This window comes from Lolium rigidum, chromosome 7, assembly GCF_022539505.1.
Source record: "Lolium rigidum isolate FL_2022 chromosome 7, APGP_CSIRO_Lrig_0.1, whole genome shotgun sequence".
In the NCBI taxonomy this organism is placed as follows: domain Eukaryota; kingdom Viridiplantae; phylum Streptophyta; class Magnoliopsida; order Poales; family Poaceae; genus Lolium; species Lolium rigidum.
In genome coordinates this window covers 65,419,776-65,429,029 of record NC_061514.1, presented here as the reverse complement: position 1 = coordinate 65,429,029, position 9,254 = coordinate 65,419,776, and the positions used below count along the sequence as shown (strand labels likewise).

At 49.3% G+C, this 9,254-nt stretch overlaps 1 pseudogene; it reads right to left on the bottom strand.

The window, feature by feature from the left end:
* Window positions 1–6,770: 6,770 nt before the first annotated feature.
* Window positions 6,771–8,538, bottom strand: LOC124679279 (annotated as a pseudogene).
* Window positions 8,539–9,254: the final 716 nt, after the last annotated feature.

Genomic DNA, 9,254 nt, shown 5'->3' with positions numbered 1-9,254 from the left:
TGCAGTAAATACCACTCTTACGAGTGTCAGGTTTAGCAAATGCTCTAATTTTAGCTTAATTTATTTTCACAAAATACTACACTCGTAGGAAATGTAACATATACCCCGACATGCTGAAAATAACAAGAGCAGTTTACCACATACACATCACCTGAGATGCATAAATGTGATGAATACCTCAGACTGTGCAAGACATAGATGTAAATGCATGAAACAGTAAAACTGAACCCATAATGATTAACTGGAGCATTGTCAAGGCAAGACCAAACCGAACCTTGACCTGTTGAAAACCATACGCGGAACAGAAAATACACTTGCATTGACAGAGGATCTTTCGGTGTAAACAATTTTTCATGACAAGACACAGCTTATACTTTTGAACATGGACATACATCAGAACCTACTGCAGTACATGCAAGAGAAAGGCCACCAAAAAGGAGGAGCTGACTAGCAAGAATGATACAGTAGTTGAACTGAAGGACATGAAGCACTACGGCAGGACGATGCAGCAACCATCCAGACTAGACATACTGATTGGTAAGTGATACTCGTTGAATTCAGCTAACAAAAGTAATCAAGTCAATTTCACCAAACACAACTGAATGTTAATACTGTGTTGTCCTATGTCAGACTAGTGCTAATATTCAGTTAGTGTTAACTTAATTCAAAATTGCATCTGGTAACTCCTTAATGCCGATAAGAGTGATCAACTGCACATAATCTAACAATGGACATCACAAACCCTAACACTGCTAAAATCTCAACGAAATTGGATGACTTCATATGATGCTGAAACATGACACCATCCAAAGTCAAGATTTCTGAAAGAATCATGGGGGCAACGATGCTACAGACAATCACTACCAACATCATCCCATTTCCATGGGGTGGGAGGGGGGAGTAATCGAAATCACCCACTACGCCGATGAGATAAGCCTTACGCCGAGATAAACCCGCACCGGCAGAAGCTCTGGAGTTGTGCTAGGAAGAACATTCTCACCGTACTGCGGAGGATCTTCCCGCCATCCGCGGCGGCGGGGATCGTCACCCATTGTCACTTGGTTGACGTCTCCGTCTCCGCTGCCTCCGTCTCCGTGTACGTCGCCTACAAGCTTGCCTCCTTCCTCTGTACAAGGAAAACGATCATGGAAAATCGGCAACTGCCCACTAAATCCGTGGCACAAGGGAAGACAACGCCTGTTAAGCTGGATATACTATGCTATGATTTGTTTCGCACTTCAGGGTTTTTTTGCTAAATAGTTATATTTGGGCCATAGCCAGGGTGGCGGACAGGTGTCGAATTCTGATTGGGTTTGTATGCTTTTGCACCCGAAATACAACTATTTGTACCGCTGCATCACAACTTGCAAGAAGTTGTATGAATCTGCACCCAGATGACAACTTTTTGTATGTCCGGTGCAATTATCTCAAATAAATTAGATGACCCATGTGCCATAGTAGGAACCAATCAGTGGTGAGGGCCAGCCTCTCCATCCTCATTTATTGCCCTACCTGCATTTGTGAGACTTGACGCGTGGACGATTGATGGCGCGTGAGACACACGTCTGTTGGGAACCCCAAGAGGAAGGTGTGATGCGTACAGCAGCAAGTTTTTCCTCAGTAAGAAACCAAGGTTATCGAACCAGTAGGAGATGAAGGCCACGTGAAGGTTGTTGGCGGAGGAGTGTAGTGCGGCGCAACACCAGGGATTCCGGCGCCAACGTGGAACCTGCACAACACAATCAAAATACTTTGCCCCAACTTAACAGAGTGAGGTTGTCAATCTCACCGGCTTACTGTAAACAAAGGATTAAACGTATGGTGTGGAAAATGATGTTTGTTTGCGAAGAACAACAGAGAACAGAGTTTGCAGTAGATTGTATTTCAGATGTAAAAGAATGGACCGGGGTCCACAGTTCACTAGTAGTGTCTCTCCGATAAGAAATAGCATGTTGGGTGAACAAATTACAGTTGGGCAATTGAAAAATAGAGAGGGCATAACAATGCACATACATATCATGATGACTAATATGAGATTTAATTAGGGCATTACGACAAAGTACATAGACCGCTATCCAGCAAGCATCTATGCCTAAAAAGTCCACCTTCGGGTTAGCATCCGCACCCCTTCCAGTATTAAGTTGCAAACAACAGACAATTGCATTAAGTATGGTGCGTAATGTAATCAACACAAATATCCTTAGACAAAGCATTGATGTTTTATCCCTAGTGACAACGAGCACATCCACAACCTTAGAACTTTCTCGTCATCGTCCCGCATTCAATGGAGGCATGAACCCACTATCGAGCATAAATACTCCCTCTTGGAGTCACAAGTATCAACTTGGCCGGAGCCTCTACTAGCAACGGAGAGCATGCAAGAACATAAACAACACATATATGATAGATTGATAATCAACTTGACATAGTATTCCATATTCATCGGATCCCAACAAACATAACATGTAGCATTACAAATAGACGATCTTGATCATGATAGGCAGCTCACAAGATCTAAACATGATAGCACATGAGGAGAAGACAACCATCTAGCTACTGCTATGGACCCATAGTCCAAGGATGAACTACTCACACATCAGTCCGGAGGCGATCATGGTGATGTAGAGTCCTCCGGGAGATGATTCCCCTCTCCGGCAGGGTGCCGGAGGCGATCTCCTGAATCCCCCGAGATGGGATTGGCGGCAGCGGCGTCTCTGGAACTTTTTCTGTATCGTGGCTCTCGGTAATAGGGTTTTCGCGACGGAGAGTTTAAGTAGGTGGAAGGGCAGAGTCGGGAGGCTCACGAGGGGCCCACACCATAGGGCGGCGCGGGCCCCTCCTTGGCTGCGCCGCCTTGTGGTGTCGCCACCTCGTGGCCCCACTTCGTATCTCCTTCGGTCTTCTGGAAGCTCCGTGGAAAAATAAGACTCTGGCGTTCGTTTCGGTCCAATTCCGAGAATATTTCATGTGTAGGATTTCTGAAACCAAAAACAAGACAAAATGCAGAACCGGCGCTTCGGCATCTCGTTAATAGGTTAGTGCCGGAAAATGCGTATAAATGATGTAAAGTGTGAGTATTATCATAAAACTAGCATGAAACATAAGAAATTATAGATACGTTTGAGACGTATCAACGATGTCCTCACACTCTTAAATTGGCCCCGAATTTTCTCCTGGAATGCCGTTGTGCAGATAAAAAAAATGGAAATTTGTCCATTTCGGGGTCACCGTTGCAGCTCACATTCAGGTCACGCGAACATCAACATACATGAAATATCCATATGGTGTCTCCCATTGGAGATGGCCTTACATAACATCTATCACTATTTTTTTAATTAGTGCAAATATTTGATCGCAAATTATCAACAACTCTGACAAGTGACAACAAACTCCACCTTTTAGGCCAACGTGGCGAAGCTTCGACGGAGTGAAGGGATGGCCATAAAAGCCGATGTGAATTGGGCCCCACTTATCAGGGTGACGGGTCCCACTTTGGTCTGCACTGCCCTTTTTCCCTTTTGTTTTTTTGTCTTCCCCATTGTACACAATTTGCACATGATGAATCGCTCCCGAAAAGGAGTCTATTGATTCTCTTCCAATTGGTTGGTTGGATCGTAGGGGCGATTATTTACTTCAAGGGCGAGGTCTCTAGTTTAAGTCTTGCGTACCAGTAAGTTAGCAATTAAGGGAATCAATCACAGGAATTGAGCCAAAGAAGAACCGCTTAGTGGACACACGAGCGCCTACATCTATTTCTGAAGAGGACTTGGAAAGGTAAGTAGGTGACTCCGCCGAGACTAGAGAAAGGTACATAGCAGATACCAGATTCTAGAAAACAAACGGTATGGCACCCAATACTGAATGGATAAGCAATTGGGGCTCGTGAATGGAAACTAAAATGTTGCAACCAAATTAATTTGAATAGTGTACAACCAAATTAAGAGCATAGTTCACAATTAATGTAGTCTAGCAAATAAATAACATAGTTCACAAGAAAACAAATAAAATGATATGAGATGGCTACTATTTCCCCCAATGCCCACTGATGCTTAATCAAATTTGCTTGAAGTCGATCGTGAGTGTGACAGTCACGGATCATGATGCACGTGGAGGAACTCCTCAAACACTGCTAGCTCAGGATGTGGCTCAACCAATTCACCTTGAAATAGCCACCCTTGTTCAAGGAGGCCTTCAACATGCTCATCCTCAACAATTATGTTGTACATGATGACATAACCGGTCATCACCTCCCACAGGATCTCAATTCTCCATGTTATAGGAGGGTGTCGAACAATGTCCAAGCGAGATTGGAAACACCAAAATATCAGCTCCACATCCTTCCTACAAGCCTCTTGTTGTTTAGCAATCCTCTTTTTTCACCTATTTAGGAGCACGGATTTGTCTTCACAAATGTGGACCAGTCAGGATAGATGCCATGAACTAGATAACAGGCCTCTAATCATCTATGGAAACCCTCGTGCCTCATTGATCAACAGCAGCCGGGCAATGTCGACAACATTTGGCGCTCTTAGGTAAAAATCGTCGAACACCGCAATGAATACTTTGCAGAAGTTGCAAATCGATTTGAGGCATGTGAACATTTTTTGGTAAAGGGTGAAGCCAAGCTTACCTACGGCATCAGGCCTGCATCTAAAGTATGAGTCGTGGTTCCTCACGCCTTCGAAGATAGTCAAGAACAACTTCCTTCACATCCAAAAGCGGCACCAGAATATGTGCTTCGGGTAGGTCGAATTGGTGCGGTGGAAGTAGTCTTTGAAGAGTTGGTAGTGGATAGCTTCTCGATTGCGCTTGATGTTTCCCCAACGTGGCCTCGTCGAGCCCCAGTACTGCGGCATCCGCCTCTTGTTGTGTTCACGGATGAGTGCGGCCGTGGCCATCATCAATTCAGAACCACCGTTCGAGCCATCGTCTCACAATGTCTCAATGATGCTTTTTGTAGAAAAACTAGTCTGAGACAATGGTCAGTAGCCAATTTCTATGCCAGCGCTGACTTAACACGTCATGTTTTGCATTTGAAATCATCCGCATAAATGGATGAACAGGTCCTAGGCATCCCTGGGCAGGTGTGAGGCAACAGATGACAAAGTGGTCCTGTCTAGGCGACCACAAACATGCAAGGTCGCTGACAGCAGGACTAGCCTCCAGTGAGAAGCGGCCGAATCCGAGGATCCTGACAATGGCGATGGGACATGCAGGAAGAGGCATTGCGGTAGGGTTTTGTGCGTAGGGAGAGACGTAATTTTGGGCGTGAGTGGCTTATGTGTCATTGTGGGTTGAGATCGAGGCGGACGCGGACGCTATGTGCGCTGACCCATTTCCAGCCCAAATGCCCTAAGCATCTTTTTTTTTTATAATGGCTCTAAACATCTTTTTTGTTGCTCCCAATTTTAGTCTTTTTTTCGGGATAATCTTTTTTGTTGCTCCCGATTTTAGTCCTTATTTCAGGATAATCATTCTTATTTTTTAGCAGCGATATTATTGTTGAGCTTTGGACGTTTTTAGACGCTCACTTTTCTCTAGTTGTAGTTTCTCTTTTTGTTGCTGTCAGCAACTGAACTCGTGAAAGCTTCTTTTTTTTTTTTTGACGCAAGACCCAGATCTATTAAGAAATTACACCGGTACACACACCCCCAACAAACAAGAAAATTACAACAAAGTCTAGGGGAAAGACAGCCGCCGCTGCCAACACCGCGCACTGGAGACACGCCGCCGCCATCATCGCTCCAGGGAGCTTTGCAAAGGCCAGCAGCCGGAAGTCCTCCAAGAAAGGGGCCACGAAGGCCCTACGCGCTGAAGTAGAAGCCACCATCTTCTTCGATGTCGTCGCCGGCGAGCTTCCGCAAGACCTAAGCCCGCTCCTGTACAGGCTCCCGAACCTGGAGCCAACCTCACAAGCTTCACGGAGACGAGGGAGCGGACATCGCCGTGGCAGGGATGAAGCCGGAGGACAAAATTCCATACCGTGGTCGCCGCCGCCGCCTCGCCGACCACAGCTAGACACCAAAAGCCCGTCGATTCCTCACCACCCTCCCCAAGAAGAGCAACGAGAAGAGGAGAATCGAGGCCACCTTATTCGCCGACGCGCCGCCGTCGTCCCCATCCGAGCCGCTGCGCCTGACACACTCCTCCTACTATCTACACGCCGAGACCCAAGCACCAGGGTTCCCCCACCCTCCCGCCGCCAATGTGGCCGGCGGAGGGCGAGGGAACCGCCAGACTTGGCCGCGGCGGAGCGAGGAACGAGAACCTTCCCGGTCGCCTGCCTTATCGCCTGGAGCAAAGAGATAAGGATTGGAGTGGAGAAGCACAATTCGAGGCGTCTGCGACGCCAACTCAAGCTGAAAGCTTCTTTTCTATGAAATGGAGCTGGGGAGAGACTCCTTTTCATCTAAAAAAAATCTTTTATTGCTGATTGGGCTGCTGTAAACACCAGGCCGGAACTGCCGTTAGGGCTTTTATTTGATCCGATCCATCAATACTAGTTCGTTACTAGCGGCCCAGAACATCAGCTGTTCTCCATTGTGGCCTGTTCGGGATATGTAAGTTTTCTGGCCCGTGCGCTCTAGTATGTCTTTTTTTTTTTTTGAAACGGAGTGCGATCTAGTATGTCGTCTCCTTAGATGTGCATTCTGAATCAGAGTCTCTGATTTGACGACGATGGTGTGGATGTGTGGTGTCAATCGGTAGTCTCTCTTAGGAGTCGCCAACATTTTCTAGAAAATGTTTATTTCGACTTATCCTTCTCATATTTCGTTTTTACATGGCATATACGCATCTGCTCGCTTGCTTGACAGAGCTTAAAATAAACAACTCTGGAGACAGCACCGTGCTCTAAAACTAGCTTAGCCAGGCTGACAGACGCAGATTGCTTGGCGTTAGCTTATCGTGCCGGTGGTGTCGTCGTCGATGTTATGGAAGAAAGGGTCCTGCAGGAGCTCGGCCGCCGAGGGGCGGTCCTGGGGCTGGCCGATGCAACGCTCGATGAATCCCCGCAGCTCCGGGTCCTTGAGTCGCCTCAGCGCGGCGGGCGGCACGCCGCCGGTGACGCTGTTGTAGATCTGCATGACGCTCTCGCACTCGGCGTAGGGCATCTCCCGCGTCACCATCTCCAGCAAGCACATCCCGTACGAGTAGATGTCCACCAACTCCGTGTACGTCTCCGAGTACATCTCCGGCGCCATGAACTCCGGCGTGCCCACGATCGTGTGCGCCAAGTGGGTGTTGTCCACGATCGCCGCCAGCCCGAGGTCCCCGATCTTGACCTGCACCCGCCGAGCCGTCAGCCTCGCGCGCAAAAGAATCAACGTGCAAAGCACGAAAGCAATGGCTGACAGCTAGAAAATGCAGCAGGCAACAGCAAGCAACGCGTGCGAAATGTTGCAGATCGAAGATACGCGGACTGAAGAAAATTAGCGCAACAAATTAAAGTGCGTCTCAGCGTGCATCACTTGTGTTTCTCCTTTATTCGAAAGCTAGGTGCAACTCACTCAAGCAAAAAATCTAGGGTTCCAGTTCTCTCGTGATGCTTTCAGATATCTGTCTCACACACAGATACGGAGAGCTCAGGTAGGTCGTCGTCACAGAAAAGAAGATGAAAAGGTGAGAAATCACCCGCAGATTCGCTAATCGCCAGCCTAATGCACGCTTCACGGGTCGGTGTACAAATCAACACCGCTAATTTGCATCTTGTACTGTTCCACTCCCAATTACCACCCTGCTTTTAGGGGGAAAAAGGAAGGTACCGCAAATTTTGCTGCATAAAGAGAGTCGATTTTTTATTATCCCCAAATCAGAATCTAATTAGAGCGGAATACATGCATCTAGGGCTAAATTAGTGGCACAATAAAATTCGATGCTGGCGATAATTTTTGGGAAATTTCTTCAGTACGTCAAAGAATTGATGGAGCGCGAGGGTTCAATCGAAGAAGATCGATACCTGGCCGGTGTTGCCGTTGATGAAGACGTTGCTGCAATTGAGGTCGCGGTGGATGATGCAGGGATCGTGGGTGTGGAGGTGGTCGAGGCCCTCGAGGATCTGGCGCGCCCACTTCTTGAGCGCCTTGACGGAGACGTGCCTGTGGCGTTCGCGGTAGTCGCGGAGGCTGCCGGAGTTGCAGACCTCGGTGATGAAGTTGAGGACGCCGTGGTCGCGGTCGAGCCAGACCTTGTGGAAGCCGATGATGTGGTCGTGGTGGAGGGAGCGGAGGAGGCGCACCTCGGCGTGGAGGCGGTCGACCATGGCGGGGTCCTTGTCCGCCAGGGCACGCACGCGCACCCGATTCCACGCCACCTCGATCCCTTCCTCTAGGTCGAACCCGCGGTAGACCTTCTTGACCGAGCCGAGACCTAGCACGGCCGCGTACCGCCCGAACCGCCCCGTCGGGTCAACCTCCTCGAACGCCTCCTCGTCGGGCGCCCCGGCCATGGCCTCCCGGCTGCTCCTGCTGTTGCTGATCACACGGTCGTGCTTCTGCTGCTGCTGCGCGAGGCGCGGCGGCGCGTTGGGTTTGGGGGCATGCGAAGAGAACGGGAGGCAGCAGAAGTGCGGCCAATCGGGGCGGCCGCTATTTATAGGGAAGATGGGTAGCGGGCTGTGTGGAATATACTCCTGGCTTTGGGTTGCTGGCACGAGCGCACGCACCGCGCCGTGTGATCGATCGGACGGCGCCGCTTGACGGGTCTGTTCGTCTGGTTCACGTCGTCGCGTGGACTATATAAGAAACTCGTTTCGTCGACTCGTTGTAAAATAGATCGATCTCGGCGGCGACTCTGCTCCCGACTAGGCCGGCCAAGTCGCCGGTCCCTGCCTCCTCTATCGGCCGCTCCGGCGATGGGAGGGGGTGGGACCCGCGAGTGACTGCTTCGGCCGGTAGTTTGGGTTGGGCAAGTGTTTTCTTGGGGCGTGTTCTATGGAGGAGACTGCGCCGTGTTTGAATAATTTGCCTCTCTGCTCTTTCTCCACCCCGACGTCGCTCTAACCGGTGGTGTCGAGGGCAGTGGCCTGGTCTTCTCACCGGTCTTTGGATCTGGTGAGATTCGTGTTTGGCGACTGGCGTTCGGCACTCTCGCGGGTGACGGTTGCGTTGGCTGCTGCAGTTATGTGTGGTGTCTTGCAGTTGGGTGTGAGCATGACGGCAGATGGCGGCATTCGTCTTCTTCGACTGAGTTTGGGGAAGATGGCGGCGTTGGGATCTGGTGATCACGGGGAAGATCCCCGGCCGATATGCCACAAA